The sequence below is a fragment of the Xenopus tropicalis genome, chromosome 8 (assembly GCF_000004195.4).
Source record: "Xenopus tropicalis strain Nigerian chromosome 8, UCB_Xtro_10.0, whole genome shotgun sequence".
Lineage (NCBI taxonomy): Eukaryota > Metazoa > Chordata > Amphibia > Anura > Pipidae > Xenopus > Xenopus tropicalis.
The window spans coordinates 125,600,955-125,628,597 of NC_030684.2; the positions used below are offsets into that span (position 1 = coordinate 125,600,955).

Sequence of the window (27,643 nt, forward strand, 5' to 3'; positions counted from 1 at the left end):
GAAAGGGGCATCAGCAGGGGTTGGAATTTATCAGGGTGGTTCTTCTTGAGAAGAATGAGGCCCCAGAAAGGGGCATCAGCAGGGGCTGGAATTTATCAGGGTGGTTCTTCTTGAGAAGAATGGGGGCCCAGAAAGGGGCATCAGCAGGGGCTGGAATTTATCAGGGTGGTTCTTCTTGAGAAGAATGGGGGCCCAGAAAGGGGCATCAGCAGGGGCTGGAATTCATCAGGGTGGTTCTTCTTGAGAGGAATGGGGGCCCAGAAAGGGGCATCATCAGGGGCTGGAATTCATCAGGGTGGTTCTTCTTGAGAGGAATGGGGGCCCAGAAAGGGGCATCAGCAGGGGCTGGAATTCATCAGGGTGGTTCTTCTTGAGAGGAATGGGGGCCCAGAAAGGGGCATCAGCAGGGGCTGGAATTCATCAGGGTGGTTCTTCTTGAGAAGAATGGGGGCCCAGAAAGGGGCATCAGCAGGGGCTGGAATTCATCAGTGTGGTTCTTCTTGAGAGGAATGGGGGGTTGTGGCCCAGAAAGGTCCATCCATCATACGTTTTAGAACTATCAGACTTCTAACTGTGGCTTAATCTTAAATTGCCACCATTCTCCGTTGAGGGATCTATACCTGCTCTCGATGCCAATCACATTTCTCGAGCCCCAGCCATTACAGCAGCTCGTTTAAATAATTTCAATTATTTACAGTTCCTATTTCTCTGAAGTAACGTATGCAAACACACATCTTCAGCTGTGCAAACTTGTAACATGCAGATTTAATATTTGTCAAGTGAATTTTCCTTTCCTGGCCGATACCCAGTTGCTGCCACGGAAGTTTCACAGAGAATACTAATTTCCCAAATACGCCATGGATTGGGCAAATGTCTCGCACCTCTGTCGCTCCGCTCGCTCTGCCACTGCCAAGCGCCGATGATTTCTGAACATTCCTCAGCATAAGGCTGTAAATTCATGTTGTTGTCTGCTAGGGAAAGCGGCCTTATGCCTCCGACAAGCCAAGGACAGAGAGGGACGCAGAACAAGATAGTCATCTCGGAGGGTTTGGGCTGGCGAAAACGTACTTTGAAATAAATCGGTAATGGGATTTTTGTTGGTTTGTTTATTCGTGTCAAGGTTATGGGAGAGACTTCTGTTATCATCACTTCTTCTGAGATAAATTTACCATGCAGCGTGATACATTGTAAATTGTGTATGAGGTACCCAGTGTTGCATCCCTCGCTATGGCTTAGCGTGTATGTAGTATGATCGATGGACAGAGTCTGTGTCTCCCAGACAGAGAATTATTCATCCTGGTCTATCTATTGCTTGTCAGTTTGTTCTCTTATAAAACACAGTGAAAAGCTTTGTCATTAAACATGACTTGCCATGAAACTAGCTGTATCATAAAGCCTTAAACACAGCTTTCTGAAAGGAGTGATGTAGAAACAAGGAGTATGATGGAATTTTCAGTGCACATAACAGACATATGAAATGTAACAGCCAGTCTCACCAGTCTTCATTTATAGTCAGAGTTGGGCTAAGTGGGATTGGTGTCCTTCTCTAGAACTTGTGTACCCGACCTTCTTACCAACCCCCCCAACCATCCTTCCCACTCCAACCAAAACCACCTCCCCATCCTCTCCCTCTCTCACTTGCCTGCCCACTACCATTCCATTTTGAATTCCCCATCCAGCAATGCAATAATGGGCTGCAGTCAGCAACGGCATATATCTAGGGCCCCAACATCCACCCACCCCAGGAGCACTCTAGGTACATGTTTTTGCTGCCTTTCTATAGTTTGGGCCCTGATACAGGGTTATGGGAGATAGCTCTTAGTACAAGTTGATCCAGGGACTGGTCCGATTGCCATCTTGGAGTCAGGAAGGAATTTTTTCCCCTCTGCGGCAAATTAGAGAGGCTTCAGATGGGGTTTTTTGCCTTTCTCTGGATCAACTAGTAGTTAGGCAGGTTATATATATAGGCATTATGGTTGAACGTGATGGACGTACGTCTTTTTTCAACCTAACTTACTATGTTACTATGATTATGTTACAAAAAGTGTTACATGTTGCTCAGGTAAGTCCTATGCTTGAACCTACAAGGGTGTAAATACAGGGTCAGTTGTTGCATATGTTCCTCCTGTACTTGAAATGGAAGGAAAAAAGTATTGAGAGATTATGAACAGAGTGTGTCTAGGACATAATTTTTTAGAAGAAGATGGGGGCACAGCATATATTTTACTCTAAGTTGGTGGAACCCCAGTTATAACCTTTTTTTATAAAATGTAATGGCCTAGCTAGGTTATATGTTTCCATCTACAAAGCCACAATTCATATTTCCCTAACTGATGCCTTCATATTGGATTGGATTTGGTAATTTCCAACCAGTATGACCAACTGTTACACAGTGCATTCCAACAAAACAAGTTAAAGAAGGCTGTCCATCAATATATTTAATCTATGCAACCATCCATATATATACAACCAAGCAAATGTACGTTCACATGTGGTGGTTTGATGTTCTAGACAGACTTTTTTTCCCCACTTTTGGGCCCATTATTGCTATCTATGTCATTCCACACCACCTGAAAACCATCTGGCTGTTACTGCTTTATACTGAGTTATGCTCAGACAAGCCATTTTGGCATACTTCATCCTCTGGGTATTGAGCTACCACACTCAGCCTATATGGCATACCCATTCCATAATCTGAGAATGGCAAGAATTTTAATACCTTCCCATCTTGTAGAATCTGCTGATTATTAAATATATTTTAAATCCATATATTTTTCCTTCAGAGGACTATTAGGTGACAGAGAGGAGACTCCAACCCATAAAGTCCACCATAATAAACAGGAGAATTAAAAGAAAAAAAATAGCTTTATGTCATACACAGATTAATGAATACAGTATCTTAGGCTGCCTGACCCAACTCCTTATAAGATCACAATGTTGACTGGTTACTAGGACATCTTTCCTTAAGGTCTCCAGCAATTCATTTTTCTTGTTTTCTTTTCCCAGTTGTAATTTTCTTGACCTTCCATAACATCTCTTGACATTGTTGTCATGTATAAGACTAATAGTTTAACCTACCTGAGCGGATCCTGTTACACAGCACTATATACAGTCATGGCAGGATCTAGCTATGGTAAGCAAGACAAGGCCTGTAATAATTACTTTGCAATTTCTTTGTCATGTTTTTCCTATAATTCCAGCACAATTGCAGCCATAAGGGGGAGGTCTTTTTGGGGCTGTTGCATCCAGTGTACCAAAGTGTGCAAAATTGTTCTTGGGAATAAATTGTAGTTGTGCTGAAAAATTCCAGATGGCTTTTCCAGTGTTTCCATGGTTCAACATCAAAATAACATATGCACTCAATTATTCAGGTGCTCCTCATTTCGACGATGACCTTTGAGGTAGAGGTAGCTCCAAGTTTCCCCTGCGCCAATTAATTAGTGTACTTGAGCACAATTCATCCAAACAAGTCCATCAAGTGCAAGGTTCAGCTATGGATAATAATAATAAGTAGCATCAGTTTGTGCAATAATGGCAGCAATCTTAATGCAATCTTAAGCAACTGCTCATTTAGGAGCAAAGTGTCCAAACTGTAATTTTGGATGCAAGTGGCAATGTTTTTTTACCCACAATGCATTGTTTCCCCCATAATTCTACCTGATGCTTATGATGCTAAAATCTTTGGAGTTGGTATTTAGTCAAAATAATACCATCACATATTTGTTTAAACTCAGTTGTTGTGGGTGCAATGACACAGGGTGCTGTGGGAACCCTGGAGCTACTGCCAGCTTGAAGGTGGCTTTAACTTGAGGGCATCCCTGGTTTAATACGTGTACTTGTGTGTGATTGGGAATGCAAGATAAAATAGATGCACCAGCACCTTTGGATACAACTATTATTAATACATTGCAACAATTCATGCAATAACTGTGTCCATTGAGTTCTATTGAGTCATGTAGGTTTACAAAAGTGCCCCAATAATTCTTCCCCAACGGCTACACTTATTCACTTGCTAGAAACAATACTTAATCCAATTAAATGTCAGAATAACCTTTTTAACATCCAGGAAAATTCCGTCTTTACAGAAGGGTTTCCGTATTGTCCCACCGTGATTGCTCCTCGCTGTGCTCCTAATAAAGCATGCACCATGGCTTCTGTATAGTCATTTTCCCAAATGTTTTCACTTAGCATTCCACCTTCTGATTCAGAACATGATCTTTTGTTCTTCTTTTCCATTTTCTCTGAAACATCCTCTGCTCTTGAACTTAGTAAAAACCCTTCATGCATTCGAAAAACTGCACAGGTTGAAAGGTGCCTTCAAATACAAGTTCTGTACTTGGCATTGTGCAAGGTTTCCAGGTATAAATACAATCGCTATCATTACGGTCTTTGGAATGTTTAGTGTTGCTCGGACAAAAAATGACATGACCTTGGGCAGTATAGCAATATGGCAGAAAGATATCTAGGCCCATTCATGGATTAAATGACATGAAACTGATTTGAAAGGTTCATAATGCAGGGTAAGTCTAGAGGTGGACTAACAGATCTAAGGAGAATGCAATGCTTTTCTGGCTCAAGTGGCCAAAAGAATAATTGAAAAATTCATCTCATCGCAGACGGGAGAATGACATTGGTTTGTGACCCTAGCATTCCAGTTGAGGTGTGTGACCAAAGGGAATGTTGGAAAGGGCACATATGAAAACTAGGACATTGACAGACTGCTCTGGGTTAATGATGTGTCTTTTTTCTTCTTCTTCGCAAAATGCTTTTCAAATGTGTCCAGCTCACCTTCCGCCTTCACATCATGCTCTCATCTCTCACCAGCAGACTATTTAAGGTCTTTCGCTTGAAAGGACTGGGCCAACTCATCACAGCAGATTTTCCCACCTCCCCCACCTGCTCTTTATTGCTCATACAATGTTACCTCATTGTTATTTCAACACAATTACTCAAGTCCCATCATTTATCTTTCTCTATGTATTTTAACCTAATGTTCTCACCTTACCACACTCCCCAACACCCTCTCTTGGTGGCTCTCAATCAAAATTGGTGCCATACTATTCTTCTCCTCCAATTCCATTTGTCATCATAACCCAAGTTTCATAACCCATGTGGTTAAAAGGTTTCTTTTTTATATGTCCAGTAAAACCTAAAGGTCCCTTTGTTACTCTAGAGCAGTAGCATTGGTACTTTTTTTAGTTCAACCCCCAAAAGATCCTCACTTAACCGTTTAACTATAGTCCTTAAATTATCAAGGACAGCAGTGTGTTTCTTGAGTAGTTAGAAAGCTAAACAGATATTATGACTATGATGATTTTCATTGATCCAGGTCAGGGTTATATCTAGTAGAAGTAAATCTAAAGCAACTGGACTCGCTAAGTAATCATTGAAGATGTTTCACTACTCATCTGAGCAGCTTCTTCAGTTTAACTGACTGATATGGGAAGTCTTCCACATATAAACTCTTCCACTAATCCAATCACAGGGCACGTTGTAACTCTTAAGAGAGGTGACACCTGAAACTCACAGAAACTTCCCATACCAGTTGAACTGAAGAAGCTGCTCGGATGAGTAGTGAAACGTCTTCAATGGCTACTCAGCAAGAGTCCAATTGCTCTAAATTTACTTCTACGGGTATAGGACCCGTTATCCAGAATGCTTGGGACCAAGGTCTTTCTGTAATTCGGATCTCCATACCTTAAGTCTACTAAAAAATCAATAAAACATTAACTAAACCCAATAGGATTGTTTTGCATCCAATAAGGATTATTTCTATCTTGGTTGGGATCAATTACAAGGTACTGTTTTGTTACTACAGAGAAAAAGGAAATAAGTTTCGAATTTCTGAATTATTTGATTAAAATGGAGTCTATGGGAGACACGCATTCCGTAATTCGGAGCTTTCTGGATAACGGGTTTCCAGATAAGGGATCCCATACCTGTACTAGATACTAAATAGATATTCTCCCCAAATGTTACTCCAACTGCCCTTCCAGACTGGCCACTCTCTTTTCTGATTATATTCTATATTAGGATATACTTCTCCTGTGCCTTTTCCGCAATTGCTTTTTTTAATTTTAATTGACTGTGCATTATTGCATTTTTGTAGAGGCAAGAGAGATTTTAACGCTATTAAATGAGACCCTGCCGGCACTGAACATCATCAGTTTTCCTTACTCTCAATCTCTGACAATTCTTGTTGTCTCCAGACCTTTCCCTTTGTGTCATATTCACTATTCTTTCTCATTATTTCTCCCACTCTCCCTCTTGACTGCTATTGTTCTCTCAGCCTTGATTTCTATTCCTCCATCTTCCTCTGACTTACACCTTCTTCCCTGGTTATCCATTCAGAATTCTTCTGCTCTGTCCCCTCTTTACAATGCTCTTCTCTCCTGGTATTTTACCTCCCTTTGTCATACACCTCTTCATTTAACCCAATCTTCTTCTTCATCGCTGTCTTATTTAATTGTGTTTCATCTTCTATCTCATTTGACCCTCATCTATCTTCTATTGCCCTTTTTCTTTTCAATCTTATATCATTTCCTACTTTTTTATTCTTGCCAGTTACCCAGCCTTACCTCTTTAGATCTTTCTATTTATTCTCTCGCCTTGTTTATATGAATTTCTCCTCTCTCATTCTTATCTGAATCCCCCCCAACCATCTTCTCTCCCTTGTTCTTGCTTCATTGTTTCTCCCTCTCTCCCCTCCCCTCTCTCTTCGTAACTCTCATTGCCATAAATCTCTTGGTTTTTATATGTTCTCTCCTCTAGACACTTATGTTTAGTGTTGGCCCTTTCACCTCAATACTGTTATTGTTTGCTAATGATATTGCACATTGCAGGGACAAGGTCAAGTCATCTATACATGATACATACCCAGCAGATTCCCTCATTCTCAAAAAGACACTATCCCCAATTCCAGTACTGCCCTATTTGCCCCACTATCTTGGGCTGCTTGGCATTCTTTGCCCAGCTTTATGGCAGTTAGGAGTATGTTCAATTAAAGCCCATCTGGTTTTCACTCGACTGGGCATGTTTGAGTCTGAGAATGAGAGTTGGGCAAAGGACTTCAAGTGAGCCTACATGGTGGCCACCAACTCCACTACGTTGCTCTTTTCCTTGCTGTTTTGAAAAATACAGGCAAATGGGGCAATGTTGGGGGTTGTGAGTGGTATATTTTCTGGGGAATCTGCAGTTTAAATGTCATTCAAAGGTGACTATCCTTGCCCTTTTTATATACTTTTCCCATATTATGCTTTACTGACGTATTTCTTTACTCCAGAGTTATTAGGTAATATCAGCATGCCATTACAATTTACTGTCCCTCCTTTATAATAGCAGCTGGAATAGCTATGGGAGTCATTTCCTTGAAGCTGGTGCAAACTTAAACACTTAAAAATACAATTTTGGTTTTAAGCATACATCCAATAACTCTTCAAGCTTGTGCTACCACTGCCATACACAATAGAACACAATTTTATTATGTGCAAGCCCTCATGTAGAGTGCTAAGGCCATGCAAGGCATTTAGGACGTTTTCTTAGGAAGCAGATGGAGATACCACAGTTTTGTCATTTGATGTAAATGGTGTCAACACTTCACCTTTGTTTGTAAGACAACTTACACTGCTTTGAAGCAGAGATATCAGGTTTTATCACAGTGTTTGATATCTTTCACACCAGCTAGGCGTTAGGTGGAAATGCATGCAAGAGCATGGCCTTGCTGATACACTATGGGTTGTACCACACGTGTGTGCGACATCAATGAATCTATACTGTTGCATATTCCTTTCCAATTATGTTACCTTCTAACCAACATTCCCCTCTTCCATGTTTGATCTCCGTGCTATGGCTCATCCTTTCTTCCACCCAATCATTCTCTTTCTTTGTCTCTGTGCCTCTCACATACTCAGCATCCTTCCCTTTGTCTTCACTCCCTCCCACCTTGCCTTTCCATCCTGTCAGTCCTCTCCTGCAGACTCACTCTTCAGCCTGAGACAGGTACATAAAACAGCCAGGCAGTGAGGCTGTGATTACAGCGAGGTGCCCAAGGTTGGAGAGAGGGCGCAGGGGAGACTGTTGTGAATGGAATAATAAGCAGTGTGGAGAGGCTGCTTTGCTGCACGGCAGTGTGTACAGGCCCATCAGCCAACAGGCAGGTGTATGGCTTGCCTCTCCACTTCACTAGTTTGCACTCTCCAGAAATATCAGCTATTTGGAGAGGTTGGAGAATGTATAAGAGGCAGAAATCTGTGCACTTACTGAGCCGTTTGGGATCTCATAGCAACAGGTCCATCAGCCTGTACTCGAGATGCCAGAATACACACTCTCAGACAGAAACCTATTACATCCTCTTGTATCCGCTTGTAAAGGGCAACTCCAAATTTTTCATGGAACAACATAAAATTGTTCATTGTTTTCAAATTATTTGTAATTGTAATTTCGGCATTTGCTTGTCCTTTTTTTCTCACTGCTGCTTGACTATATATCAGAAGTCAATTCTCCCCCATTCAAAACTTCAGGTCCCACAAAGCCTTGCATGCTTCTTTACTGGTGGTCTCTTTAAAGGGTCATCACCTTTTCAACACAATGATCTGGGCAGGGGGGTGGTGGTTTCAAGGGTTGGGAGGTGGCGTGTTGGTGAAGCTATGACACGATGATCAGTGATTGGTTGATCACAGTGTCATTTATCTCAGAGTACTGTCTGGATTGGGAATCTGGACAGCTGGGTGAAAAAGGAATAGGTGGCAACCCTACCTCTGTATACAATTTGGTCAGTGGCCTTGGGAGACTCCCCTGTAGACTGGACTACCGTCAGTATTGATAGGGCTCCATAATACTGAGTTAGTAGGGCTCTCCCTCCAGTAATTAGATGCTGGTCACCTGGGCCCCATGGGTGATGAGCCATGCCAACATGTAAAATGGGGACCAATGGAAAAAAAATGTTGTATACACACTCATGCAATCTGTGAAAACCATGCCCCCAAAATGCCCAAACCTCGCCTTTGACCCATCCGAAACCCCACTCACCCCCTAAAGCCCTACCCCTTTTGCAAGCTGTAAATGACGCCTTTCCATCTCCCCCCCCACCAACCATCACAGTGCCCCCTGACTGCGCCCCTGATCCCACCCATAGGAAATGGCGTTACTGGAGTTAATGCAATAAGCCAAACATTTCTGCAAGCTTGTAATTAAAGGAGAAGATACAGACCAGTTCATACAGCATCATTGCAAACATAAAAAGAAAGGGGAGCACTCACCAGGATAGCCAACCACAAAGAGCTTTTCCGTGCTACCACGCTTGATGCCGCCCCTGATAGGGCCAAAAATTTCCAAAAAGATTTTGTAAAAAAGCGGAGCACAGGATAGCTTGTAAAATCAGACTTTTATTTCCATCAATTAAAAATAGATATAAACCAGAGCATATTCATCCCTTGGCTTATACGCGTTTCATGGTTATAACACCACTTCCTCAGAAGCCAAAATTGTGACCCACCCCCTTGGTTGTTTAAATAGGCATAACACACACCCACAGCCATTACCACTTAACAATCCCCCAATTAACCCCTAAAGTGCAGAGGAGTGTGTATAAATGTGTGTGTAAAAACTTTTGTATATATAAAAAACCTTTTGTATATATAAAACCATAAAACCCATAAATCAACAGGGAAAGGGACCACAAATAAAAAGGAAAAACCATACAATAACTCTGCATAAAATACATACAGCATCATGGGCAGCATCTTGATATTGTATAAACAGATAAGATAACACATATGTGTATGATAAGCATTAGGTTATGGGACAGCCAAGTAGGATCACTTTGAGTCATTTTTTTAATCAATTGTTCCCAATTGGTGCCATTGTCAGTTTCATATACACCCATTTTACACCAAATACAAAATAATGATTTATTTTCTACATCTCTGGCAGCCACACTATGATTTGCTCATTTCTTGCCCAGACCTGTTGCTTTGGGTTTCCCACTTTCCTATAAGCCCCGCGTGGAGCGAATACGCTGAAGGCTGAATGCAGAGCCGACTGAACTGTCCAGGGTGCTGATCTGGAATGTTTGTTCCTATACAAATGAGCATTACTGTGACCTACCAGCAACCATGTGTTGGAAAATGCATGAAGTATAGTCCTAGTCTCTTCTCTATTTCTTTAATGATGGAATATTGTTCAATTATAACCACCCGAGGCAGAAGCTGATAGGACATTCACCCCGGTACTGTTTTAAGTCATTCATATTGAGAAGATTATCTATGCCTAAAGTGACTCTGACAGCTACAAGCAGTTTTTCCACTACAGAGGTATAACTAGAAGTTAATTGGCCCCATAGCAACCTTTTTTGGGGAGGCCACTGCTAAGTAATTCAGCTGGCTCAGGACCTGGTCGTGCTTTGATGAAGATAAGCATCGATGGGAACTTTTATATTGTACATCAGTCAGGGCCCGCTGGGTTCTCTACAATCCCGCACCTCATGGCAGTGTCATTGTCTGATGTGTCTATTGTCGAGTCCCTCATTTGCTATAATACAGTATTTTCAAAAGTTGGCCTCTTGATATACAATGTGTTGGGCTTTCATGAAAGTATGTGCATATTTATATATATATGATTTCCCAATACATATATAATATAAAAATCCAAGCAAAAAGTGCACAGAGCTACTCATTAGATGGCAAAAGACAAAGGGCACCAGATAGAAAGAGACCCTAATAAACAGACATCTACTGAAGAAAGGGAGGGTGTATTTTTTGTAGTTGAAACTATTTATTCCTGGGTTTAAAACGGAGTTGCAAGACAGACCTTATATAACTAGATAACATTGCTTTAAACCAGCGGTTGTAGTATTATTCCAGTCCAAGCCCTCTTTGGAGATCCAACCTTTGCCCAGGCCCTCTGTTGGCTCATAACAAGATATAGGAATAGCAGATATAAGCAAACATTGAATCATCCGTAGAATCATCCAAGAATATCTAAGACATGTGTTTTCACCCCAAATCTAACCCTAATTGACCATTAAGCTGGACTTTCAGGTACCTAGGAGAGCAATTGGGCATTTGCCCCAAATCTTTCCCTGGCATTCAGGCTGAATAACCCTTCCCCCACTGCATGGTTAGTTCCATGGCTTGGGAAACATAAGACATTACAAGACAATAAAGGGCAGAGCCAAACCAACTAGTGTGAAGGCAACTACTTGGCTTGATGTCTACCCTGTCTGCCCCACCCCCAGGTCTACATACCAAGCAAAACCAACAGTGTTATGACCATATCTCTACCTCTTGGACCACACGGCCCACTCACATCTTGTTCTACCTGCTCTCCGCTCACTCCCTCCTGTCAATCATTAGGTGTACCCCAAGGCACATGCCTTAGTTACCTACCCCTAGGTCTGACCCTATATAAGGGTTTTAAAGGACAACGGTTCTTTTATTAATTACTTAGACAAGAATCGCAACAAGTATGGACTTTATGTGTACGTTGGCATCTGTCTCTAGTAGGGACCCTATTTTTATAGTAAAGTGTGTGTTGACTTTAGTAGGGCTGTCACCTTTTACATTGCAGGCAAAGTTGTAATAATGGCCCCGGTGGCAACTCTAGACTTTAGGGAATGATAAAGGATATCCCTTGTGCACCCAATATACTTGTATTAATTATGGGTGCCAACTCCTGCCTGCCCACCTAACACAGTGGCCTAGACATCAGCTGAAATTAAGCAATATAAAATGGTGGTCATTGATAAAGAATTCTACATGGTAGGACCTGTTCATTATATTTAGGTAAGGGAAGCCTTATAGATCATTTTATTCAATGTTAGGCATCCTTTACATGTATCTTATGTCCTTCTGCCTCATTCTTGAAGTCTATTTCTTTCTACCTTTCTCCTTTTGTGGCATGAAAAATAAAACGTATTTATCTTTTTGTCGGAACATCCGGCGAGTATGCAGAGATTTTTCTCTAGTAGAATATTTCTAATATCAGGCCAGTCAGGGATCGAGGAAAGGTGAGGACACATTTTGTTATACATTTCTATACCTCAAATGAGATGATCAGAAATGAGTCTTCAGAGATCGCCCCAGCCAGAAACTGCCCAAACACCGCCTGTACTTTGGCGCAGGTAAGTCAATTAAAGGTTAATCAGAAGGTTAGTTATTTGGAGAGGCTTGCTTATATTGAAGGAGCATTATCCTTAATACAGCTGCTCGCCATTCCCTGATGCCTCCTCTGAGCACCACTCTCTTGTATAATCTCAAGTAGAAATTCTTCTAAATGGATTTTTCTGCTGTGCTGCTCCAAAGGTGGGAATTTTCCAAGCGAAACATAAGAAATAGGAAAAAAAAGGAGCATTTAATGTGATAAGTAGTTTCCCTGAGTAATATTAACCTACCCGATGAGGGATCACACAGTATATGAAAGGGGTAATTACAGCGTCATTACCTCCTATTGGGCATATTTTCCTTCTGCAGACAATGTAACCTTATGATTGGTGCTAACTGTGCAGTCCTTCTGCTAGAATACAGTTCTACGCTTCTATCCCGTTATGATGTAATGCTGTGACTGATAGCCCCTATACACAAAGTTTTTAGTTGGGTTATAACATGCCAAGGGCTGGACTGTATGTCTGTAAACCATGTAGCATTGAATTTAATTTAAATCAACAGAAAAGTATGCCACAGACATCTAGCACAAGCCTCTCCAACAGGAGGTATGCAGGCCTGATATGGTCATCCAAAAGACTGAGTAGAGTGTTCAACGGCTCCATTGACCTCTTTGGACCAAGTGAACATGTTAGGGGGGTTTATTATTAGGCACCCCCCTCTTGCTTCTATAGCCCCTGCCACTGTGTATCTGGCATCCCCTGGTCCAGCTTTGGTGGAGATCAAAGCTGGACTATGGGCAGATGTACTAGCTGAATGAGCACCAAGGGGCTTTTTGTGCCTCCTAGCACTCTTGCATTTCTCTTCTTGGTCTTTATAGATGACCCCTGTCACATAGTGAGCAATTGCCCACAATATAGAAACAGTTGTACAACATCAATCTAGAGTCTATTACTTGAACAGGCAACCTTTTGTGTGGGGATGCTGGAGGTGGTAAGTGTTCTCATTCTAATCTAGTGTATTAGTCTATTATATGTCTCATTTAACAACATAGGGACTAAACTGCACAAATGCACCTACCCATAGAAACCATTTAGTAACTCATTTTGATCAGTCTACTACCTGTTGCCCTGGTACAACTTAGCACCTACCTCTGAATCTTTATGACTCTGTAAAGGACATATTTTCTTTAGTGTTGATTTTGCATGGCTTTTCTCCCATAGTATAAATACAAAATGGACCTCTGGGCGCTCATGAAAGTGACCCCATGGTTTCATATATGCCCGCATCTCAACATTAAAATCCTGAAGTATTACATTTATGATTTGGGACAGTCCCAGCTAAAGAAAACAGGTATTCTGTTTGAGCTGGTGTGAACATGGGGTATTTCTGAGCGGTGGCCCACCTGTCACAACCACATCTGCTTTTGGGAGGGCGTTGTCTTTACATCTCTATGCAACGTGGCGGCAGATGGATAGAACCAATTTAACTGTTTTTAACCTGAACATGGTGAACTGAAAGGCCATATAAAGAATCAAACATAGAAGCACTATTGCAATGTTTAGCTGTAGGCAAAGAGGAGCATAAGATATTATTGCAAGGCTATGGAGCAGCAAGGTTCTGGCGAGTTTTCCTCATCCTGGTACCTAGCACTGTCAGAATTATGTAAAATCGCAGCATAGCTGCAAGTCAGAGACATCACCGGCGTGATTAAATTGGAATAGCCCCTACCGGAGCCTTGCTCTATCCTCCTCCCCCAGGCAGAATGGGGACACAGGAGGAAAAGGAAGAGAGGAAAGGAAGCGTGAGAGAAGATAATTAGAAAAAGCCAATCCGCCGAGAAGGTGGCCAAGGTCTACCAGGTTTTTGGAGATCAAAACTGAAGGCTGAGAAGGCTCAAGGCTTGGATATATGATTGATGGCCATTGTAGGAAGTCAATCAGCTGAGACGATAGCCCTAGCTCGTTAGGATGGTAACGATAACCACACAGCCTTCAGAGGTCCCTTGGGTCTACATTTATGAAAACAACAACAAAAAAAAGGCCAAAAGGCACTTTCTAACAAACACCTTCCTATTTTAGGAGGATATAAAAGCAACACTATTGTCTTTTTGTCTCTTCCCTCTGAGGCTAAAGTCAGGTCTGATTGATAAACAGCAGATGAAACCTACCTGCCGCAGCCACGATAACAGCGAGGTCTCCGTGGACACCCAGTGCCTGTCTACGACGGCTCACAAATCACATTTAATATGGTTTTTAATATCAGTGTCTCTTGATTAGAGCCTATTTGGGGACACCAATCATACATGGAGATGGCAGTGCGCTAAACATAATCAGCTTCATCTAAATGCAAGTCTGAAAGTCAGCTGCTTGTGTAACAATGCGAGACAGATTCATTTACTAATAGACGGGCTCAAGCTAATATTAAAGTTCACTTCCCCAGCTCCATATTAGCAGCAGCAGCCGTTGTTTTCTAACCGTGTTTATACAGATGGGTCTCATTCGTGGCTTTGGCGCACAGATATTAAAAGCATGGCCCCATTTAAAAAAAAAAAAACATTTAATCAGCCATGAAATGTTGACAAAGTAACAGGATTTCCTGCCGATATTAATGTTTCCCAGGATTTTTATTATGTTAATATAAGAGCTACAAGGATATTTCATTAATAAAGTAAATGAAAATGATTATTATTTTGACAGTAACCATGGCGATGCTACCTGTGTGTGTGTGTGTGTGTTTGATTGGTTGGTTTCATTGGAAATGTAGTCAAGTTCTGTTGTGGCTTTGGGATTTATCTCTCAGCTCTTGTTATTTAACAAAGTTATTTAACAAAAGGAGACCCCCCCACCCACACATTATATGAGAAAGATTGTAAGCTCTTTTGGGCAGGGCTCTCTTCACCTCTTGTATCGGTTATTGATTGCTTTATATGTTACTCTGTATGTCCAATGTATGAAACCCACTTATTGTACAGCGCTGTTGGCGCTTTATAAATAAATGTTATTATTAATAATAATATTATAATTATTGTTGTTGTTGTTGTTATTATTATTAATACTAATAATACTACTACTAATAATAATAATACTAATACTACTACTACTGCTACTACTACTACTACTACTAATAATAATAATAATGATAAAAGCTAGTTATTGAATATTAATAACAAATAAGCTAACTCATTTGATTATGGCTACAAAGTAAGGCTCTAGTGGCCACCATGGCAAAGGGACAAAAGGGATGCAGATTAAGGGTCAGTTACAACTGCCACCATCACTAGTTCAAGGGCATTATGAGATGCAAAAGCACCCCTTAGAGCTCATATACATTGAGGTAAGGGGTGGGTGGGTGGGGATATATATATATGTACCGCCCCCTGCCCATCCTCATGAATATAGTGCTGCCAAATGCACCATTTTGGAGCACAGAGACCCTTCACCAATTTATTTAATAATAAATTAACAAATAATACATTTTGCACACTGCTCCCTGTCTGTTTTTTTTTTTAAATCTATTTATTTGAGGTTTAACATTTACTGTGCTAATTATTTCCCTAATATAATGAATGACTCATTAGACTGTATGCCCTGTTAGCCAAGCAGTACCAATCAGTCATGAAAAGGAAATCACTGCTGAATAAAAGTAGATACCATAGCGACATTCACAGGTATAAAATGTGTCCTTGAGTAAGACTTCTTATTATAGAGTATGTCCTCAACAATTATGTGTACGGGGCTAGACTAGACCTATTAGCAATTAAAATTATTATTATTATTATGATGATGAAAGAGCCATCGTCTCCCGTAGTGCTTTACTAAGTAAGAGAATACATAGACATAACAATTTACATTCACTTGCACATTGCCCTTACACAAGATATAGAGCTTGTAAAGGACAATTGGGTCCTGCTCAAAAGAACTTATAGTCTTAAAGGTAAGGGGAGGTGTGGGTGACCTGTGGGGTTCCGTCTGTCCAGATATTCAAGGGCTCCTTGCATAATGGGGCTGCAATTGCACCTTATGTGCCCCCTGGACCCTCTTCAATAGGGGGCGGGTGGGAGGCATTGCAAAAGCCGCTTCAGTTGCCCCTGTAGATATTGTCAGTTTAGAACTTTATAACTTTTACAGAACAAGAACACAGGAAACAGAGCAGCACAATATTAGTTGAGCCACAAGATATCTTGCCACTATATATATATATATATATATATATATATATATATATATATAATGCCTATAGTTCTCTTCTGAGTGATGTTCCTGTGCCAAGGTATCCTGCAGGTATGCACCATAAATCATAGTATGTAAGACAGGAGTTTAATAGCGACTTCAGATCCAGCAGAGGGGAAGTCCATCCATTTTGTCTCTTCTGCAGATGGTAAAAACCCATAAACTCAGTACAGTTGCCTCGGGGGATTAGGGTAGATGTTTAATGCGCTGCTGTGTAGCACTCCACTCTACATTAAATGCAATTAATGGCTTGGAAAAAGAAATGGTCATGGGCCCTCCCTTCTCCCTCTTCCAGATGCCGTCTGTCATATCTCTGCAACAACCCAGAACAAGGACTTTGTGTTGCATCACATCTAAAGCGCTGGTGACCAAACCAAACATGACTTGCTCAGGATCCCAGGAGAATTGCTACATATAAACAAAAATAGACAGAGAACGGGCTGAGAGCAAAGGCGGCACAGATTCACGCAGAGTGCAGAGGACACAGGATGATAAACAAGTTAAATGGAGGGAAAGCACAACAAGGCTGGTTCTGCTCCTTCACGTGAATCTATCCTTGGAGTCTTAGGATGCAATGGATGTAAAGAATCAACTGATCGTTGAAAAATGATCCATTGATTTGAAAATGGAGTCAAATTTTTGAATCTGGAAGTTGCAGCTTTTAAGGGGAATGTTCATTTTAAAGTCAACTTTTAGTGGTTCCCAAGCTGTGGGGAGTTTGGAGCCGTGGCTGAAGGGGGCTTAGCCTGCGTACCAGTTAGGGAATGGGTTTTGGGCGAATCAGTGGCATACCTACAATATACTGAGCCCGACAGCAAATATATTTAGGGCCCCAAAACATTGGCAAGTTGACCTGTTCTACCAAGATATATTGAAATTGCTCCTTAATTAGGACCTTACTGGACTCTCTATACTTATGGGCCCCCGTGCAAATGCAGCATCTGCTTCCTCTCTAGTTACGCCCCTGGGGATAATTCCTAATTGTTCCTCCTAAAAAGCCCAGATTCGAGGTTATTTAAAGCTACATTGGGGGTAAAAACGTATTTAATACTATTGGAACTATAGCTGAATTACCAATGTTACCAATTAACAATGTTTTCCTATATCTGTAACATTGTATTGAGCTAAGGGGGCCATAAGCAGTGACCAGGTCTCCAAAGGAGATTGAACTGGAAAAGTTTGATGACTAGTGATGCAGAAGATGACATTCTAAAGCTACTGTAGATGTGCAAAGGTATGTTGTGGGCCATTTTTGGCTGATCCAATTATTTTGCCCCGGAGGCACTGTTCAAACCAATTGTAAGACAGATCCTTGTTTGAAGGACATTTCCAGCTGTTATCATCAATAACTGATTGAGAACCTTATAGACTTCTATTGGGAAAAGCATTGGTTTGGTCCATTACAGGGCCCAATAGGTTACCAAATCAGTCAAGAATGGCCAAGTCAGCAGCCGGCACCACCCATGTATGGCCAATTTCAGATCAGTTTCAATCCCTCTATTTTCTTTTGTGTGTGTGTTTTTTTTATCATTTTAACATTCAACTCCAATCTCCAGCTTGCTATTTAAACTGATCTCTGTGGATAGTGGCCATAGCAACTAGGCAGTGATCTGACTACTACTCAAGATGAGTGGTCTGACAGAAAACTAATAAAAAAAACAGTGATAAATGAATCTACTCTCGCAAGGAAAAAACGACGACAAATTGCAAAGCAGTGGGAGCCGAGGAAGTAACGGAAAATGGCGAATGTGGATATGAGAGTCACTCTGCGCAACATAGAATCGGATCAGTTAGAGGCCAGGGAGGGTCATTGCTCCAAAGAGATTTTCACAAAATAAACCTCTGGCAGTGACAAAGGCCACTCTTGGTGCTTTAGCGCCAGAAGCTAAATATTAAGTTTCCGTAGATAGGTTTATTACGCGGCTGATACATTCCTTGGATCATCCCTCCCGTTCAGGTCCTCTGAGCATTATAGTACAAATGGCGGCCTGAGGGCAAACAACTTATCAATAAAAAGCAGTGCTCAAGCTGAGATATCCTCTGATGGGAAACAAACAGACCCTGAAACGACTGGTAATGGGAAAATATCCTATTTTCCAGCCATTTTGAGTAAGGTATTGCATTCTTCAGCTTCATTTTATCTTATCGTTTCCACCCTGATTTTTAAGTAAGCTTGCCCCCCCCCCAAAAAAAATTGGCAAATCATAAAGAAATATCTGAACCTGAAATATTTTTAAATCCAAAAATATGTTCATTTTTCGGGTATCAAGTCAACCTAGAATTTGAAACTCTTAATTTTTGATATCCGAATGGCCACAGGCTAATCTTGTGGAATATATTCGATATGTACATACAGATTGTGCCTCACTAGATCTGTAGTTATCAACCTGGATTATTAACTTCATTCCTGTGGTTTTTTAGACTTTGTGGTGCTCCCTTTGTGGATCAATGATTTTTGTCAGGTTACCCCTGATATACAGGTTCCAGATAAACAAAATCATCTATATCTAGAGGAGGTAAAGGTCCCTATACACGGGTTGATTCTAGCTGCTGATATAGGTCCCTTAGACCAATTTGGCAGCTAATCGGCAAGTGTAGGGGCACTACCGACGGGCCTGTCCGACCGATATCTGGCCTGAAATCGGGCAGATCTCTATCAGGCAGATTTAAAAATCTAGTCTGATTGGCTACTGCATCGGCTCGTTGATGCGGTCCCCGGAACGACTTTGCCTATACCCGCCATTATAATTTAGATCGTTTAGCCCGGATTCTCCTGATATTGCCCACCCGTAGGTGGGGGATATCGGGAGAAGATCGCCAAGCGAGCGGATCTTAAGGTGTATGGGGACCTTAAGTCTAGACCAACTGGACTTGATGACTAAATATGCTTGAATGAGCGATGATGCATTTTCAAATCTACCCAGTAAGCCCAGCTGTTTTAGAATAGTCACTGCTAGACATGGTATATCATGGGCTGAATAACTGAAAAACTTCTTAGACGTCTACTGCGGTAGCAGCAAGAAGCCTGAGACAGCAGATATGTTCATCCCCAAAGCCACCCGAAGTGGCCCTCACCCTGAGCTTTCAGAAGTACAGAATCAAGGGCAACAATGTTTTATCTGGGGGGGGGGGGCATTTTAGTTGATAAAGCTAACTCCTAAGACTTTGCATGCTGATCCCCAGCCAATGAGAGGCAACTTGAGTTGCCAACATAACCTTTTAAACAGAGAAACTAATGTAATTTACCTAAGGCAGGATTGCCATTCAGCATAGCTGACCTATTATGCTCTCCAACTTATCGGCCCTCAGGCTAAATGGACTGTTTGGAGTTTGCTAGAGGCCACACATATTATGGCCACTTTCCTATTGCAACAACTCTTCACTGCCTCATCTGCCAATTCACCATGCACTGGCCAAACACTGTGTAGCCCTGTTTTAGAACCAACTGATATTCATAATACATGGCTATTGGTCAGAATTGGCAAACCATACACATACCAGTAATTATATGAAGCTTCTTTTCATACAATATTATTTATACATGAATGCCTGATAGGCACCCTGATGCTACTGTCATGGCCTCTATTACTAGACCCATTGTTTATGACATTTAACTTTCCTAGTTGGCCAGTTACCACTAAGCATTATGGTTGCTGGACATGCCAATAGATCTAACAGGATTACCCTTTCACTTTCTGATCCTGATCCATCAGTGCTGCTATGAGGCTACCCTGAAACCATTAACCCTTTGGGTAACTTGGCCCTGGATATGGACATCATATAACAGATAACTGCGTCAGATAACTGCTATGAAACTTGGAAAGTAATCAGCCTGTACATGTACCAAGCTATTGATTCACACAAATGACCTGGAGATAAGCTCCAGCTGCCGAGTTACTGTCAGTATCATGTATCACTATTACATCATATAAAATCATGTTTCCACTTCTGGTGAAACCTAACACCATGGCATATGTCGGCTGCATTGATTTAGCCCTGCCAGGCACCTTCTTGCAGCTGTACATTAATCCAGGCCTTGGTACTCAGTTTCTCTCACCTAAGCCATATGCTGCTTATTGATCCAGATCATTGCACCATTACTTTGTAGATCTGTGTTCCCCCCTTACCTTCTCCTTTTCATCCAGAGAATTGAGGGGTTTTAGGTTTAACAGATCAGTTACTACTTTCTGACATGGCAACTGTTGCTTTGGTATATCATAATAAGTACTATTTGGTGGGTTAAGTAGTCCCTACATTTACATAGTTACATAGTTACATAGGGTTGAAAAAAGACCAGAGTCCATCAAGTTCAACCCTTCCAAGTAAACCCAGCACCCATGCCCTATACCAGGGGTCCCCAACCTTTCTTACTCGTCAGCCACAGCCACATATAAAAAGACTTGGGGAGCAACACAAGCATCATAAAAAATTCATGGAGGTGCCAAATAAGGGCTAAGATTGGCTATTAGGGAGCCTCTATGCACACTATCAGCTTACAGGGGGCTTTATTTGGTAGGAAATCTTATTTTTATTCAACCAAAACTTGCCCCCAATTCAGGAATTCAAAAATAACTACCTGGTTTGGGGGCACTGAGAGCAACATCCAAGGGGTTGGGGAGCAACATGTTGCCCCTGAGCCACTGGTTGGGGATCACTGCCCTATACTTACCAATCTATACACTCACATACATAAACTATATATACCAACATCAATACTGACTGTAGATATTAGTATCACAATAGCCTTGGATACTATGCTTGTTCAAGGACTCATCCAGGCCCCTCTTTAACGTATTCTTTCTTGTCAATGAGATTTTAGTAATTACCTCTTGGACACCAATTTGCTTTATACACAATAAAAGGTAACAAAGCTATTGTACTATGGCAAGTTCCGAATCTAAGATCAAATACCATCCCTGAAATAAGTGAAGTCTTCCTTTAGGAAATGATCCATTTAAACTCACATAAAACACCCGCGCCCTCACTAAGGGTGATTCAGCCAAGAGAGTGGGTGCTGCTGCTAAAACACCACTATATTTTGTGAATCAACCTTTAGTGTACTCATTTGAAAGAATCCTTTCTGTGATTTTGACAGGGAGCTGAAGTGGGTTTTTAGAATGGGATTTCAGCTGTCTGCATAAAAGACAGTTGTTCCGCTCTTTTCTAAAATAAATATATATTTGGAAGAAGAAGAAGTCGTCATTATGTAGCTATGGCTTGATAAAAGACAGGTACAAAGCTTATCAAAAGGGAATATTGAAGTAGAAAATCAAGTGCGTGGTGTTTGATTTAACGTGCCTACAATACCATATAATGAAAGGAATAGGAATCATTTAATGTGTGTGTGTTGGAGGGGGGTGCTGGCAAGGTGCATAGTCGGGATACATTGTTAGGGTCTTTGTCCACACCAGGTGTTGTGCCTGCTGTTGATTGGCACAACCATTTGCAATCCCAGAATGCAGTACAAACAGTTGCATCTGTCTCTGTACATGACCAGGATAATAAGAATCTAGCATGCACCTTCCTATTGTGCCATACAGGAGTCACAAGGAAGGATATCAAGGGAATGAAGGGAGCTCTGCACTTAAGTCTTGGCCAAGGTGTATGAAAGCCTATGTCTGTCAAAGCTGGCCTCTGTGTCTGGCCTCTGTGTATACAGGAGGGGCCAATACATGAGCAGGACATTATAGCTCCTTGGTGTGCCTATTCCTTGTGTGTCCTTCAGGAGGCACAAAGAGGGAAAGAATCTCTATACATAAAGCTTGCCCAAGGTGTTTGAGAGCCTGTGCCTGTGATCACTTGGCTTTCTGCCTTGTGCTGGATTGTCAAGCCATACTCGAAGGGCAAATACATGGTCAGGACCTGAGTGCCTTCCTGGAATGCCCAGGATCCCTTACATGTCAATCAGGAGGCACAAGGAAAGAGATCCAGGGGAGGAAATAGGACCTGTATATAAAGCCACCCAAGGTGTGAGAAAGACTGTGCCTGAGGACACTTGGCTTTCTGCCTTGTGTTATATTGTCAAGGCATACAGGAAGGGCAAATTCATGGTCAGGACCTGAGTGTCTTCCTGGAATGCCCAGGTTCCCAGGATCCCTTACATGTCAATCAGGAGTCACAAGGAAGGAGATCCAGGGAAGGAAATAAGCCCTGCACATAAAGCCACCCAAGGTGTGAGAAAGACTGTGCCTGAGGACACTTGGCTTTCTGCCTTTGTGCCAGATTGCCATGGCCCAGAATGCATTTTGTGCCTCTATATGAATGCAGATTTATTATGCAATGTAAAAAATGGCGACAAAATTTGCCACGCATCAGAAGGCTTTGTGAAATAAATGCTGTAAAATGGGCATCAGTTTTTATGTTTTTTCTTCCCGCAAAACTTACGTAACGGTGTAAAATCTGGCGTTCAGATGACGGCTATCTCCATTTATTTTATGCAGCTTTTTACACTGTTTTTTTTCAGCAAATTTCATTGTACCCAGCATAATAAATAGACCCCAAGTGTATGAGTTCCAGGGGGTTCATATTCTTTACCCCCATAAAGTTCACGTTTGCTCTGAAACTACCTGTCCAACATACATTATATATTAATGCATATAATTGTTTAACCCCAGGTCTAGAAATGGTTCTTCCCGGAATGCTTTGGAAAGCACCCATACTTATTGTTGCAGGAGGATAGTACTGTGAATGGGACCACAAAAGCTGGTTTTGAAAGGCCGATTAAGATGTGCTCGGAGGACATTCGAAAATGAGAAGCTGACAGGTGTACTCCAGAGAAGGGAGGGCAGGGAACTGACTCAAAGGGTTATAAATAGAAATGGCACAGATGGAAGATCAATAGGACAGTGACACAAGCAATGCATGATACTAACCAAGCTGGGATTATAGCTTGGTCTGCCAACAGCTTGAGGAACGTCTTGTTATTCCACAGTTTTTGGACAGCTTTATTGACCTCAACAAACACATAAAATCATCTTGCGATTCACTGTGCTAACCAGTGATAATACACAAATGCCACCGTGGACATATGTATATCTGATGTGTGCATTGTTGTGTGCCAGCCTGGAAGGGATGTGATGATGGATGAAGAGAGCTAGATTCCAACTGATGAATGTCAGACTCTTAGGGACATGAAAATAAGTAAGTCAGCCATACAACTAATGCAGAGAACTCAGTTTGTAGTCCTGATGTCTAATACACTCAACCTTATTTAACATTTATTACTGAGGATGTGACTTAGCATAAATGAGTTCCAAGACTGTTGACATCTGTTCTGAAGTTGTGTTGACCTATTGGGAATAGGGATAGCAACCTGTGGCCCTTCACGTGTTACACCAATTCCCAGCATTCCACCAAACAGCTAAGGGCAATGGGACAACAAGTTCTGAGATAGTGTGTAGAACATTGTTACCAACATTCATGTGTTGGTACATGTCTATCATGGCTATTGCAAGTCTGGACTGATAACCATTTTCCAAAAAGAAGGATGCCAGTCACTATTCTAGTCTTTTAAAGTTACATACAAAATATAGTCACCCGTAGCATCCAATTGGCATTTAGCATTTACTTGTCTAGTGCCATTAAAATAATGAAAGCCAACTTTCGATGGGTGGAAATTGGTTTCTAGACTTGGTCAAGCTCTGTTGATGTAGAAAAAAAGATAACCAAGCAAATTGAACTTCCCTTTGGTATCAATGATCTAGAGTGGTTGTTCCCAAACTTCCATGCCTCCACAGGAGGACCCAGCGCAGTGGGGTGGGAATACCTGGGGGTCAGTTAGGGTGAGATTTGATATGAATGCCATTACTCTCCTACATAGCTATGGAAGCCTAGCTTAAAGGTTAGTTTCAGTAAGAGGTAGGGTCAACACTGGGGTGTTCTTGGTCAAGTAACTGTGGCTAAAAGGTTTTATATTGGTCAAGGAGGTTCCTGACCAGGTGTTGGACTTCCTCTAGATCCACTGATCTACAGAAAGGTAAAAGCCAGACTAAAGAAGGCAAATATCATTCTTACATAAATGCTATGTTTACAAGGACTAACCTAGAAAAGTTGATCCACCACATACCATCTATGAGAACCATGAATGCTGTTTTGTGTTAGTGTTCAGCTAGTCATTTTTACTAATGAATGGCCACATGACTTTACTATGTAAATCGTTTAATAGCAGATTTGGAGTTGGCCAGTGAATGAGCCCTCAGTGTTTATCTGTAAAACTATGATAGGTATGGACAGTGAATGGTTACTGTTCCTTAGGAAGAATAGAGGCAATTGTATGAGGGTGGGGGTAGATTTAGACGTAGAACAACGTGCTATATAAGGTACTTAAACCAAATGGGATTATTGAGTGAAAGAGACTTAATTAATGCTAAGGTTCTTAAATAAAGGGGAATGTTAACTAGTGTTCTCAATACGTGCATTGTGTCTAAAGGTGACCTAAGGTGTCTTGAAACAACAAGTCCCAGGTATATTTAACTATTGCAACCAACCCAATGGAGTAAATGATACAATTTTTACTATAATCTCCCCATAAAATGTAGGAGGGAGTGTTTGTACTGCGTATGTGTATATTTCATAGCACAACTAACTATACCAACATATAGAATAGCTGGTGCTTTATAAATACTTATTAACAGCTCACATCCACTCAAGTGATAGAAATTCACATCACATGGATTAAAGAGGTAAGGTCAAGTAGTACTATAGATAATTGCGCCAGCCTCGGATAGTCCATGAATCGGGAAGATTAAGCATGATTCACATTAACATGGGTCATATAGCAAAATGAGGATGGGAATATAGGTTAAGCCAGGTGATGAATATGGAGCTAAACGCGCAGAGCTGAAGTGAGTGAGCTTGCATAGGATAATTATGGTTATAAGGTCATTAGCTGAATGACAGCGACACGATCGACTGACAGGTAAATGTTCAATATTTTAAAGCCCTTAAGCCAATGGTGTGTGAGTTAGCATTCCATCTTAAAGAGGTAGTTCAACTTTAAGTTAAACGTTTTGGTTTTCCCTAGAATAACTTATACTTTTCCTCTTGTTTTGTCTTCTTTAGTTTCTATGATGGTGTTTCATCCCTGTAGTGTCAGCTATGATTGCTCTTGGCTCACTTGCCACAACATTCCTGTCTTGTAGCCCTTTCTTCTTACTCTTGTAGCCCTGTTCTCCTTATGATTAGTGACTATAGGGCTGGGATAAGCAGACAATGGTCTACTTTTTGGAGTGTGGTTGGTTGACTTTGGTCGTTAATGGAAAACTCTTGGCCTAGCAACCTGAACAAACTTTGCTCAAAACCTGAAAAGCTACTGTAGATAAATGTTCATAATTTGCCAGTATAGGCCTTTTCTTGCCAGCAAGAATCTTCAGATAATAGTAGCTCTTTAAATCATGGCTCATCTCTGGCCTTTTTGTTGAATTATAACGTCCAGTAGCCACTAAGAGCCAAAGGCTTAGTAGATGTAGGTGTGCCCTATATATATATATGGCGAGCTAAAGGCCATCTCTGACTAGGCTGGTTGTCCCTCAACATATCCCCAGGCCGTGGGTGATGCACTGTCAGGTGCAGGCACAGGGGGGTGGCTGCCAGGTAGAAGCCTATATGGTGTGTAACACGGATAGAGTGGGTACTTCCCTAGCTGATAGGGTGGGTATTTCATTTGTTTAAATGATTTATTATAAGGAGTGATTAATGACATAAACAAATACGAAAGTCCTTACAACAGGCCAGTGGTCAGAGGCAGGCAGCAAACAACACAAGTCCGTATATCAGGAAGAGGGTCTGGACTGGCAACGAGCAAGGAGGGTCCGAATAACAGGCTGTGGTAAGGGGCAGGCTGAAGACAGGGATAAGTCAAATAAACTGGCCGAGGTCAATACCAGGAGATCCAACTGAGGTCAGGAACAGGGTATAGCACACGGAATAAGGCAGGAACAGGGGCAGGAACCAGGCAGGAACAGGGGCAGGAACCAGGCAGGAACAGGGGCAGGAACCAGGCAGGAACAGGGGCAGGAACCAGGCAGGAACACGGACAGGAATCAAGCAGGTACAGGCGCTGTATCAATCAATTGTAATCTATCAATTAGACTTTAATGATCAAGCAACCAGGAGTTGCTTGTAACAAGCTTATAAAGCCCATTAATTGTCCGATTGCAAACACCTGGGCTTACTGAGGGAGGAGGAGGGGAGCATGAACACAAAAGTGAAGAGGGATTAACAATAAGTGTAGGACTGGCTCCCCAAGGTCTTGAGTGGCTCAACAAGGTAATGCAGAACCCGCCTAACATACAGTCCATAGTTTGAGCACAGGCAGGTCCTGACATGCACTAGTCTTGAACCATCCCCACCCAGCAAAATAATAGGGCCGTAGGGGGTATGCTTCCTGAAGAAAAGGGGTTTCCATTATATTTGGTCATGTCTGCTCCCAACCCCAGCATCCCTACATTTACCCCTATACCCTTAGTATTCATTGAGTTCCATTGCTGCTTTAGAGCCACACACCTAACACATCCGAGGGACAGAACATTTAGCAGATGAAGTCACTTTAACAGATACAAATTGGGCAAAATTATATTTTTAGCAAAAACTTTCATTAACTTAACAATCTCATTGCTTTGCTGCCGCCGCCCCCTAATCCCTTGTCAAATATTCACCGTGCGGTCTTTCTTTTCCTTTTATTCCACAGCATTTTGGTACATTTAATTACGCTGATCTGGCGCCTCCACATTTATTTCAGCTGGAATCGTTTGCCTTGTGCTGCAATGAGCTCAGGTTATTGACATGTTTTCTCAAGCTGATATATATATATGCGCTGATACTAGAATAATATTTGTCACGTAGGTGTTGTGCTTTTGGCAACTCATATTTTTCCAAGGCTGTCATTTTATTTTTTTTGTATATATATATATATATATTTTATATATTTTTTTTTTTCCTTTGCTGCAAGACACCTTTAGAAGGGACCTGGGAGTTATAATTTAGAATGAATGACGGTAGCCAGCAGGATCCGGGCTCGTGCCGGGAGAGGCGTTAGCAGCAGGAAATGTGAAGTGGTGGTAATACAAGCGTTTATATCACTGGTGAGACTTTCTCGTACTGCGCTGTGTTCGTTCCCAGAGACGAGATATCCAAAGGAACATAAATAAATAAGAGACAATTGAGAAAATTGCTGCCGAAAATGTGCACAGGTTGCTAAAATGAGGAGATAACGGAAGGAGAACTCATTTATTGTGGGGTTGGTTCAAGCTCTTCCAATGGGTAATGGGTAGAATATTGGGCCAATTAACACACCTAATATTTATGCCTTTACCC

At 41.5% G+C, this 27,643-nt stretch overlaps 1 protein-coding gene across 2 annotated transcripts in view; it reads left to right on the forward strand.

Moving 5' to 3' along the window:
* The window catches only part of cadm3 (cell adhesion molecule 3), a 220,341-nt gene that overhangs the window by 40,571 nt on the left and 152,127 nt on the right, over positions 1-27,643 (forward strand). The gene's annotated exons all lie outside the window — the stretch shown is intronic.